The sequence below is a fragment of the Hetaerina americana genome, unplaced genomic scaffold (genome assembly GCF_022747635.1).
Source record: "Hetaerina americana unplaced genomic scaffold, ioHetAmer1.1.p SCAF_10, whole genome shotgun sequence".
NCBI lineage: Eukaryota > Metazoa > Arthropoda > Insecta > Odonata > Calopterygidae > Hetaerina > Hetaerina americana.
The window spans coordinates 46,392,346-46,404,981 of NW_027286070.1; positions in this window are offsets into that span (position 1 = coordinate 46,392,346).

Below are 12,636 nucleotides of genomic sequence, written 5' to 3' on the forward strand. Positions count from 1 at the left end.
GGCCAATCAGCAAATGGTTACTCTAGGGTTTAGTTGAGAGACAATCAAAAAACTGCATTACATTTTGTTTAAAGTTCCAAATTAAAAATATACTAACTAAAGAATATGGGTTACCCGTTTACTGAGAAATTAATATTTTGCCAAAACGGTGTCCAATAATTTCCACATTGACAGAGTTATAAGACTGTTAAATGATATTATATTTGTTTCATATATATTTGAATAAATCATTTGCGATTTTAACCTTAAAACTTGAGACATACTCATATGAAATTCAAATCTTTCTCTTGCCCTTTAGTTCTCCAATAAATACTAATAAAGTTTCAAAATTACTTATTTCATTATTCGCACGAAATCTTTGGAAATAATATCACTCTTTTACTTTTTGGAATTATATGAATTTCAATTTTCATGGAATTAAAACCTGTTTCGAAGTCAATAACTTTCTGCGCTCTGTGCGAGAGGGTTTTGAATAAAGTGTGAGCATAGCCCTTTAAAGACTGCTACACTGGTTATATTAAAATTATTGAAATTAAATTTAAAATACTTCGCCTTTCCACATAAACCACTTTATTACGACCCAGGTTTCGTTATGGTATAACATCATCAGGTATGGTATACCATAACGAAACCTAGGTCGTAATAAAAGTGATTTATGTGGAAAGGCGAAGTATTTTAAATTTAATTCCAATATGAAGAATTTCCACCAAGTGACGCCAGAAACTGTTTCATTTATCTGGTTATATTAGCAAAGAAACCGTGCCAAAATATTAATTTAAATTATGTGCTTGGTTGTATTATTAACTTCTTTTTCATACTGATTAAACCTCGTCACAAATAATTAATTAAAAAGTACTTGGGAGGATAATTTTATGTCCCCATCCTCTAGTTAAAATAACTGAGAGGAGGTCAGAAGCCTTAGTGAGAAAAATTAATCATATTTGAAAAGAAAATGATTGTCAGAGGTAATTATATGGCTGAAGTTGAACGAGGATTCCCTCCCACCGCTTCTTCTTGTCTCTCCATTTCATTCATCTATCACCATCCCTTTCCTCCTTCTCTAACCGCCATCCAAAGCTACCAATCAGATTTGTGGATTGATTTTCGCACTAATCTCTATGAGCCAAACATAGCGTTGAAGAGTAAACGTGCGAGAGCACCTTGGATTCATCAACTGCATTCAAACAAGAACTTTATTGAAGGCGAAAATATGAGAGAGTGTTTGAACAAAATGGTACATGGTAATATGTGAATGAATTTATAATTAGCATACAATCATTCACTTCCCCGGCTGAATGACATTCGTTTCTCTCTGTTCACGTAAATTCCAAGAGTGGCCTACATTTACGAGGGTTTCTGTTTTCAATTACACCATTCCCTTAAACAACTCATGCAATTGAAACGTTCTAAATACTTCCAAAATAGACATAGGAAAGTAAGGAGTACATAGGACATAACCTTGAATTCATTATGATTAGATTTATATATTTAAATCCCGACTATCATAAATTTTAAGGAGATATAGCATTTTCTTGATAAGGTTAATTTACTTATTTGTGCGTTTGCCGAAGCCAAGTTTAGGAAAGGTGATTTGAATGGGCCGCAGCTAAGGGGTACTACTCAACTCAATCAGCTTGCTCATAATCAAATTGTCCCTATTGAAAAGCCCTCATGGGAAAGTTTTAGTTAAATTGAACATGCTCTATGAAATCTAGAAAATCTCTCTCAGTAACGCAATATTAAAATTAAAAAATTGACACGAGCTTGTTCAGTAACATCTATTAAGGATTGATCTTTCTCCCAGATATAACCGAAATGCGTTAGCAACCGACATCATTGCTTTCGATGGATTATCCTTTACTAAAATGTTTTTACGCGTTTAACAACTATAACACCGCTGAATAACTCATGCAAGAATTTCTTTCACCATATTACCAGTCAAGTTATAAAAGTCGAAATTTATAATCAGTGGCTTACAAAATGAAATTTCATCATGGTTATAGATTTTCTTACGGTATGCATGGCCTATTTCCTTATATTATACTTTAGTGATATTGTCAAATCCAGGGTATTAACTTTCTGTAAATGTCGCTATTGAAAATATTCTTTTTCCAAATTAAATTTTCTTGAGTTTTACCTTGCCTGGATCATTTAATCATACTTCAAACTGGAAGGGGGAGATGGTGCAACAATTATCGTGCAAAATTAGGGAGGATGAGGGAGAGACCGAGTATATTGTCAACTTAAGTCTTTCTTCAATGTATTTCTTGATCGCCGACGCATTTACTTCGGGTAATATGGCTGAGTATTATTTGTGGGGGATGTATTTCAAGCCGCTATCAGATGTTTGACCGCCTTCAGAGTCTCCACATTAATATACGTACATGTATACCCTCACGTCGTGGGCAGGCCATAGGAGACGAATGGAGCGTGGGGAAGCTACTCTTCTATAGAAGAGAAGTATTAAACACAGGCAGTCGTGCGCATTTAGAGAGACAAAATTCCATCGAGTAGATCAGCGAATTTTCTGCGCGTGATATCGGCAATCCACAGCGCAAAACATCGAACTCAAATGGAACGGCTGAAATTCCATTTTAGTTTAGATTCACTTTGAGCTTAATTGACTAAGCACACCTTTGACGGAATTGGGCATACGTATTATTCTAATGATTCCATTCGGAATTCAGTTAATTAGATAATTTAATAAAAGGGACATTTTAAAAAATATTGAGAAAAGTTATGCATTCTAATGCTCTAATATTGAATCCATCCACAATTTTAGACACCCGTCTTTCAACTGAGACGTTTTACCGCGCCAAAAATTACAAGTACTCATAAAACATCATTTATTATTATTATTTGTTTTTAGAATTCATTTTAATGCTTAAAGAAAATGAATGATCTCCGATTTTTATAAGACAATCAAAAGGTATTGATGAGTTTACTAACACTAATAGAAATCCGCTTTGATTACTAACTGTTTGCATTGCATATTGCATTCCTCAAGTAATCATATATATTTCCCAAACTCTTATAGCAATAGGTAACAAATATAATTAAATCAATCACTGTTATATCTAACTAATTGAGCAACTATTCTAGCACCTCAATCATCAATGTGTAAAAATATAGTCTACTATTTTCTGTCATTTCAAGCAATTTTACATAAAAACTAGCTACTTAATAAATGTCCCCATCTCTAAAAACATGCTTAATGTATTTACAAATAAATATATACTATGAATATATAAAAGTACTTACACTAAATGCAGGAACAAACAAATAAAGTACTTGCAAATGTCTTGAAGCGAAGTGGTTTTCATTTGAGAAGTTTTTCGTAATTATCCTTCAGGATGTCTTAAAAATATTGGCGTTTCAACTGATTACTCAACAGACAATTTTCCTATTATTTGCACTTTATTATAAATGTATAACGAACTATTTTTCAAGGAAAAGTTAATTTAGACTATCATCTCAAATTTAGTACACTTCTTTTCAGATACACTTGACAGATAAGTACATCAATTATATAATCTACACAAGATAACTTAATTCATTGGTATATTGGCTAAACACATTAAAATTCAGCCTAGGTTCTTGATGGATATCATCGTGAAAAGTAAACTAGAATTCTGCTACCGAAAATGCACTAATTCTGCTCAAAGACTAGCTTTGAGATCAGTATTAATAAATTCAGATGAACTTCGCCTTTTTTAATGGAGGTCAACATCTCACAATACATGTTATATTGCAGCTGAGCTTTCCTTAGTGACGTACGTGGTGGTAACGGAGTCACTTCCGTGCGCTGAAGAAAGGAAGCTTTGGAAAAAGGTTTACGTTGAGTGTAGTGACACTCCATTGACGAAGCCGAGAGAAATTAAAAAGATTGTTGAGCAGTCCTCCAGAGGGGAGTTGAATGCGCCGTCCAATCGAACAAGTCAAGCGGGGTCGCTTGCAATTGGGAAAAAGCCGAAGGCACTAATCATCAGTCGACTGGAAAATGGATTAGGAATGGAAAAGAATTTGTGGGAGAGACTGGAAAGGAAACATTTAGAGGGAGAGAGAGCGATGAAGGGTGGAAAGAGGAGGAGAAAAACAGGGATTTTCATTGGAAAATATAGGGCAATAGTCGATTGTTTTTGACCACAGGGATCTGAGTGAAAGAAGAGACTGCCCATTGTGAATCTCATTCGTATGTGTTGGTCAAAGAGAGTCATATTTCTCATGTACACCTCACAATCTACAAAGAAACTATCCTTGAAATTCTCCAATATAAAAATTTGCGAGGAAACTAAAGATTTATCAAAGCAATGTTTAAATTGCAATGAACGTAAGTTATCGTTCAGAGGTAGGGGCCTGAACTTTTTCCAACCCAAATATAATCCAATTTCTTAATTTTACGACTGCTTATACCTTATGCTTAACATTAAAATACTTTATTCATTCATTGGGCCAGGAGTAGCGTTAAATGAGTCCTTGCTATGGCGTGATCCGTTTTCACTCCTTTCATTTATTCTGCAGATTATTACACCATCGGCATTATTTTTACGTGTCGTCATGGTCTTCTTAATGGTTAATTTGACGGATTTCTTCGCTTGTGTTTCTATCAGTAATTACATACATACAACGGTGCAGTTTATAGCGAAGCAGAAGATAAAAATGTCCAAATTTTCTGTAATACGTAAGAGATGGTAGTTTTGTTTCCGGAAATGAGTGCCTTATTATGGAAAGCGAAATTTTTAGAGAGTAATTATCCCTTTGTCGTCGAATGCTTTCACGTTTTAGTTGTCCCAAACGACAATTTTATACAAATATGGATTTCTTCATTCATATGATTTGTAAATAGTTATGTTTTGAAGAATACAGTAGCGAATGTTAACCCATGACTTTTTAATAATAATTAACGTGATAGTTTAACATTTACATTGTTTGTATAAATTTTGGTATACCCGATGCATAGATTGTAAATATTATTATTTTAATATTTTGCAATCGTAAAGACTATTGTACACTCCTCTATTACAATTTTTAAGGAGAACGCAAAGGTTACTTGAGATACCATAAATGTGATTGATAATGGGTAAGTATATCTATTTATACTGATTCAAAAGTATCATCGTAAAATAACTATTATATTTTTCAATTTTCAAGGCGATTTCAATGTGTAGCACGCTCATCTGCATACAAAGTTGATTTCCTTAAAAAATGTGGACCATTTTGATAATCCTTGTGATTTTTTCATAAAATCTTATGTGTTTGTGCGTTTACATGCCACAATTCTGCTACGCAATATTACATTGGTATCTATTAGATGTGTGTCTAGTGCGGACATTCTATAAGAAACTGGTGACTCTAGAGCTCTTTATGGTCTAATAGGGGGACAGAATTGTATATTCCAATCAGTGAAATGGCAGTTGACTTTTTTAAATTAAAACATGAAAAAGGTGATAGATATTGCGTAGTAAACCCAATGATCAGGTAAACGCCGCCAATGTTAATATTAATTTTATATCATTAGAAATTTATAGATAATATAAGTATACATCAGTAATCAGAAGTTATATATAATTATGTATATATTATATATATATATATATATATATATATATATTTATATATATATATTTATATATATTTATATATATTTATATATATATATATATTTATATATATATATATATTTATATATATATATATATATTTATATATATATATATATTTATATATATATATATATATATATTTATATATATATATATATATATTTATATATATATATATATATATATATATATATATATATATATATATATATATGTATATATATATATATATGTTTATCACCGAGAGTATGGCTACTATGAAACATTAATCTGACACTTCCTTGGGGGAATTATAATGCTCTAGTAGCATTTTCCTCAGTTTCTCCGGGGGGGGGGGGAGGACGAAAGATTATCAGCGGTGACTTAATGACATCTCACTGTCTATGATTTCACCAGACGTATTGCGCAAAATTGATGATGCGCAAAGGGCATTTCGAACTCTGGCAGGAATAATAATACCGAGGTCAATCGAGACAAGAGAAAAATATGATCTCGGCAAAAGATTTGGATGCTAGGAACACGATCACAATTTTTCATCCCCCATGGTCTGACGTTCACTTTTACCATTGATATCAACTGAGTAACACCTCCCGGATATTTTATGAAAAGAGCGATGGGAAGAATAGAGGGAAAGCCGACATTCTGAGGTAGGAAAATAAATCGACAAGGAATATTAGGTTGGAAACGTGAAGGGAAAACGTGGAGCGGGATAGAAAAATTGAAAGAAGAGAGGAGTTAGGTGGAGGGGGGAAGTCTGGGAGAAAGAGATGGGGTTGCTTTGGAGGAAATAGAGGAGACGACCCGTGTGCAGGCGGAAGATGCAAAATGCGATGGCAGGCCGGGCGTATCGAGAGAATTCATAAAAGGACTCCTCCATATGTCAGAACTAGGGTCCTACTAAGAGCAGCGACCGTGCCTGCTCTCTCTCTTTGTGCCATCAATATTATACTTTTATGCAGTTCCCAATTGATAAATTTGTGAACAAGGTTTATCGTTCATCCATTGCCAAAAAATATATCCTTATATTCCTCCAGTTAATACTTATTTGAAAATGTGTGCATTTGATCAATCAGCAATAACTCGTAGCACAAGAAAGTAGGAGATTTTATTCCAGGTTCTCAAAACTATTTTTTTTTAATTTCCTACCTCATCATATGTATTCCTTTTAATTCATTGTCTTAAAATATATATATATATATATATATATATATATATATATATATATATATATATATATATATATATATATATAGTATATATATATATACACTTGGTAACTCCAGAATCAAAGATGCTGACTGGCAATATCTATTTCAAATCGTAAACATTTAATAATAAAGCAAAAAGATACACGCACTCTGCTTTATGGTTAAAAAGTAACTGTTCTTTTGGCCACACTTTTTATTGATCAAATTAACACAAAGCAATCACATTTAAAATGCTTAGGACATTGAGTAAGAGTATAACATTCATTTTATGATCACATATTGTATATTATTTAAATAACTTACTCTCTTTAATAAATACACTTTTTTCCTTTTTTTATTAAAATAGCTCAATTAATGCCAATTCTTTTGCGCTCGTCATCGTTTTTTACATCGATTTTATACAAACTCGTTAATGCCACGTTTTGCATTGTTTCTTTCCGACCTGAATTATTCCATGAACATTATTAATTAACATATATTGATATTTCTTTGCATCGATTATAAATAGGTTTCTCATTTAATAACATTGTAATCAAGTCACGGTTATAATGAACAAGTAAATTAAAATATAAGAACAAATAACTTAGTTTGATATATTCAAAAAGCCTCCTATGCTGCAACCTGCTGTCCTAAAAGATTTCACGAATGACTGTGATATAGAATGCGCATATTTTAAACAGAGACATGAACAATGTAATGATTTTGCTTTAAAAGACTTAAAAAGGATATAAAATAATAAGGGGATAAGGCTTAATACACTATTATGAAGACGGAAATACCTGTAAATAGAAACACTCCTGCATTGGTGGTAGTGACTATAATAGGCTTTTGACTTCAACGGAATGTTTAATAAAAATGTTAGTAAATGTAGGACGAGGAAAGTTGAAAAGTTTTAAAATGTTTTTCCCAAAGGTATGAGCTGAAAATAAAGGTAGAAGAAAATATAATTTCCAAGTAGAGTTTTCTACTCCAATTTAACCTCCTTCATAACTATTACTAACAACCGAACAATCCAACAAAAAATCCATTTTCCAAACCTCCAGAGTTTCAATCAAAATAACAAATGCTCTAGGCGCTATTGTTAGCAGGCCTAAATATATAGCTGGATTGAACATTCATATCACAACCATAGTTTTTACATACATATATTCAAATGGGGTATCTGCTACTGGAAACGATCGCCTTGTTCAACTCGTATGCAGCTCCGTAACAGGAAGCATGAAAATAAAGTGAATATAATCTTAACATAGATTTTAAATAAAGAAATACATTCTTTTTTTACTTTCACGCAATGACGTAATCACTGAAAAATCTATTACCTACTTTTCATACATGAGATGTAAAGTGAAAAAAATGACAAAGGAAAGTCTCTTCTGGTAATGTGGTAAGTAACCATTCCATGCAATTTGGATATTGAATTTATTTCTCCATGCTTAGAGAATCTTTGAATATTAGAGTTAATTTGAAGAGATATTTACCCATAAATCTCGGATGAAATGAACTCGGTTAATTTTTTCCGTGAGTGAGGTGTAAACCACAGTCGGTCGATTTATGAAAACTTACAGAACTTTTATGCCCTCGCTTCCCTCAAAAATAGCTCTCAAGAGGATTTCGGGAGAAATTCTGCGCGACAACAATTTTGAGCACAAATGTCTGGCGATGAAAGCGGCTACTTTCTCTTTGCCCATGGAAGTGAAAGGAAAAATTTAGTGAAAGCGGTGGGGACATCGGGCACGGATATCTTTGGAAAGGAAACTGAACCGTATCGATTACACCATAAATTCATTTCGGGAGAAAGAACGATAATGTTCAGCGAGAAATAAGTAGCAAACATGCGGTCAGACCCGATCTGGCAAAACTAATGACGTGGTAAACCCAACCAAAGTGTACGAAAAATTTCATGGTGCCATGGTAGTGGCTTAAGATTACTAAACACTCAAATGAAATGGGAAATGACAGCATGACCAGGGACGGGAGGTCCAAGAGAAGAGAATATGTGGGGATTTTTTTGATGGATAAATAGGTATCAAAACGTGTGAGGGGGGAGGAAGGGTTTAAAGTTCGCCGGTGGGATCAGGTCGCATTCGGATGGGGAGGTGAGGGTCGATGTAAGAGAGGTGTATCTGGAAGGACAGTGTGGAGAAAAAGAGAGTGGCTAGTATTGAAGAGCTATTGATATTGAAGCCGCCGTCTCTTGCACCTGGACTTCATTTCTCACGGAAATTCCCGAAAAGAAAGGAAATGAAAGAAATATAGAGAAAGAGAGATTGGGGGAGGGGCTGGGCATATAAAGGCTGAGGGAAGAAAAGGTTAGTGTGGGATGGAAGGGTGAGGCCATTACCCACGAGTGCTCCCGAGGAAGAAGTTGAGCAAACTCGAGTCTTAACATATTTTACAAAGCCTTAGGGCCAACTTACCCTTCCTAATGGACTTTTTCTCTCTTTCTTTCGCACTGCTTCCCGAATAGAATGGTTTACACGGATTTATGGTTCATAAAAGTGATTAACAGTCTTCGAAAGGCCCTTAAGAGTCGTCTAAAGGGGTCAGAGGGGGAGCATGATTAATATCATTTGGTTAAAGCAACGAGGCGGAAGGAAAATACGTGTGCTTTAGGCGAAGTAAGATAGGAACTCTAGGGAAAAGGTTATTTTCGTGAAGTTAACCCCGGGGGCAGTAATTACAATGCAGATATTGCTTTGCTGACCTTAAATGTATACATACATTTTGAACTATGCTTTGTAAATCAAACGTTTACGAAACCCTCTCATCAAATCCTTGTTTCTTGAAAGCATTTTAGTTGCCTGTGGTATCTCTTGAAGAGCCGATTGGATACACTTTGGAGCTTAATTTCCAGTCTTGAGTCCAGCGACGACTTTTTTCTAGTTTCAGTTCCCCCTATACGCACATGGCATCTTCAACTTGTTTTGGGAAGTCTTGCAATGGGGGGATTTGAGAACGTTTAAAAGGATGTCAACCTTGAAAAGGATTACATGAACTATTATTTGTATCCATAAAATACACTTATCTCCATGAAAATGAAAGAAAGACCAACTTAAACATATGCGAATCATAATTCTGGACTTTGGAAAAAAGAAACCATAGTAATTATAATAATCTTTCTTCTAATGAAAGCAAATTTAAAATTTCAATACTTCAAAATGTGTGAAAATGATTGGAAATCTTTTCTCAAAACTATCTAGGAATTTCAATTCACTAAGAAAGAAATAACCAGGCGATATATGAAAAATAAAATACTATTCCGTCCATTGGTGTTTATTTTCAACAAATTTCCACGATCATTTGAAACAAATTTTTTCGATCAAATGCATCATGTATATCTGTTTCATTTAAAGATATATTAAATGTTATAGAGAACTTAATTTTCTATTATCTAGCATATGTTTTTAATATTTATCTCCCAAGTAATTTATGCGAAGAAAATAGATTAATCCCGAAGCGATGTATACAATACTCACAGCACCGGCAGTGACTTTCAGCATTCGGTAAATGGGCTAAATGCAACACCATTGCTCTTCCAATTCACGGGTTTAATATACCTGTATATTTCTCTGTCATGCTTCACTTATGGAACGTACTTACACTTCCCAACATGCCTTTTCATAATACACCGGTTCAACGGGAGCTTAGTAAGTAAAGTCCCATGCTGTGGTTATTTTAAGTTGGGAGTCTCGAAAAATTTCTCGGGTTCCCAAAGCATTAACAGCGTTCGTCAAGCGCTTTTTTCACCAAAATGGGCGAAAGTAGGGAAGGTATGGTAATAGAGGGAGGGGGGCAGAGAGGGGGCAGGGTAGTCGGGGAAGGGGTGAAGGGGGAGAGAGTAGATAGTGTCTGATGGCCCTGATTATGCCGCGAAAGGGGAAGGGGCGTGTCCTGAGGGCCGAGGCAATTAAACCGCGGCTCACTTCCCGCCCTCGCCCCTGCCGCCGCCGCTACCACCCCTCCCGAACCCCCTCCATCTACTCCACTCATCCCTCAAAAGTACACACGCCCTCCAGGGCCGTCCGTTTGCCGCCCCTCGCGTCCACACAAACCCCTACTCCGGGGACCAGGAGTGTGGAGCTCCCAAGAGAGACGCAGGCGATGCGACAAACGGGCCAGAGGGGTGGCGTAAGGGATGATGGACGGGGAGCGGGAGAAGGGAGAGGAGTGATGGGGAAGCGGGGTGGAGAGACGGACGAATTCCCCTCGCCGTTTGCTCTACCCACTCCTCCCACGTGGGGGGCGGGGGTGGCCGGAGATCGCGGAGGGAGTGGGTTAAGGGGGTGGAGCACTGGCCCCCGCCCGCAATTCAAATGGGCGCTTTTTATCCCCGCGATTGTTGCTTTTTACGGTCTCGCTGGCTCACGTACGGCCTGTTCTTTTTTGTTGACGCAATTAAGGGCGGCGGCGGGAACAGACCATCCCCTCCTTCCCCCATTGTACCTACTTCATCCCTGACTGAACCTTCTCTTCCAACTGGGCCTCTTCCCAAACACCTCCTCCCTCTAGGATTTCGCGTCCAAAAGCAACCACGTAACTTCTGAAGAATATAATAATTTATGATTATATATATATGCATTTATATGTGTCTGTGTGCGTGTGTGTCCCGGTATTTCAGGGGTAGAGCGTTGGGATACTGACCGCAGGGCCCGGGATCGCCGGGCAAGCCTCTCGGGGTACCTACAATTCCACCCAAGCTATGTTTTTTCGGGTAGCAGATCTTCATGGGAAACCACAACTGGCATAGGGAGAGAAACTGGCCCCCCAACTCTGATGCGTGAATTTCATATACCGTCGGCATTAGAACACTGGGTGAACTCTACCATCACCTATCAAACCAACCTTTGGGTTTATTTTAAAGTTTATGGTTTAAAATATATATACATATACAACCAAAACCACAGTAATCAACCCAAAGGTCAGTTTAGTAGGCGATGGTAGATTGTGTGTGTGTGTATATATATATATATATATATATATATATATATATATATATATATATATACATATATATATACACACACACACACACACACTCTGCTTGGAAGAAAAAAATTTAATGAAAGAAAAGAACGAAAGATGGGACCTGGGGAAGTAACATAGAACATGGCTAGGTCGCGCAACCGTTGTTTCTTCCCGCGCTATTTTCATAAATTCGGCATCCCGAGGGTGGGATAGGGTATCCCGGCGAATGTCGTCGTTTGAATATTTCCGAGCCATGACCGCCCTTGATGCAAACAAAAGGGACCGTGTATCAGAGTGGAGAGAATAGATGGGAGGTGTGGGCGAAAAGGGAGTGAAAGAGAGAGAGCGCAGTGAGAGACTGGAGCCGGGGAGAGAGGGATCGCGAGGGGAAATTTGAGAGGGTTGGAGGAGAAAGATGAGGAATGGAGATAAAGCGAAAAAAGGATGGGAAGGGCAAGTGAGTGAGTGGTATGGGGAGGTAAATGAGCCAAAGGCCATCCACACTGGAACACTGCGCCCATAGTGCAGCCTCCCCTCCCCCCTGGGAGTTGAGGTGGAACCTTGGAAAAGAGGGTTGAAGGGGATAGGAGCCTTCAGGCCGACGACGATGGGACATAACTTCGCGGCCGGCGAGACTTCAGGGTGAGTCCACTACGCTGGCGGCTAATGGGATACTTGATTTTGAGTTTATTTTTCGGGCGGAGGAAGTTTATGTTTAATGTTCACACAGTGCTTGGCGAAGAAAAAAAGCTTTCGGCGAGTTTAAACCTTATATTCTCCCCATGGACACGAATTTTTGAAGAAAAGTCTCATGTGTTAAAGGTGCATTGGTTAGCGTGGGATAAAAATGGGCGAAGGGA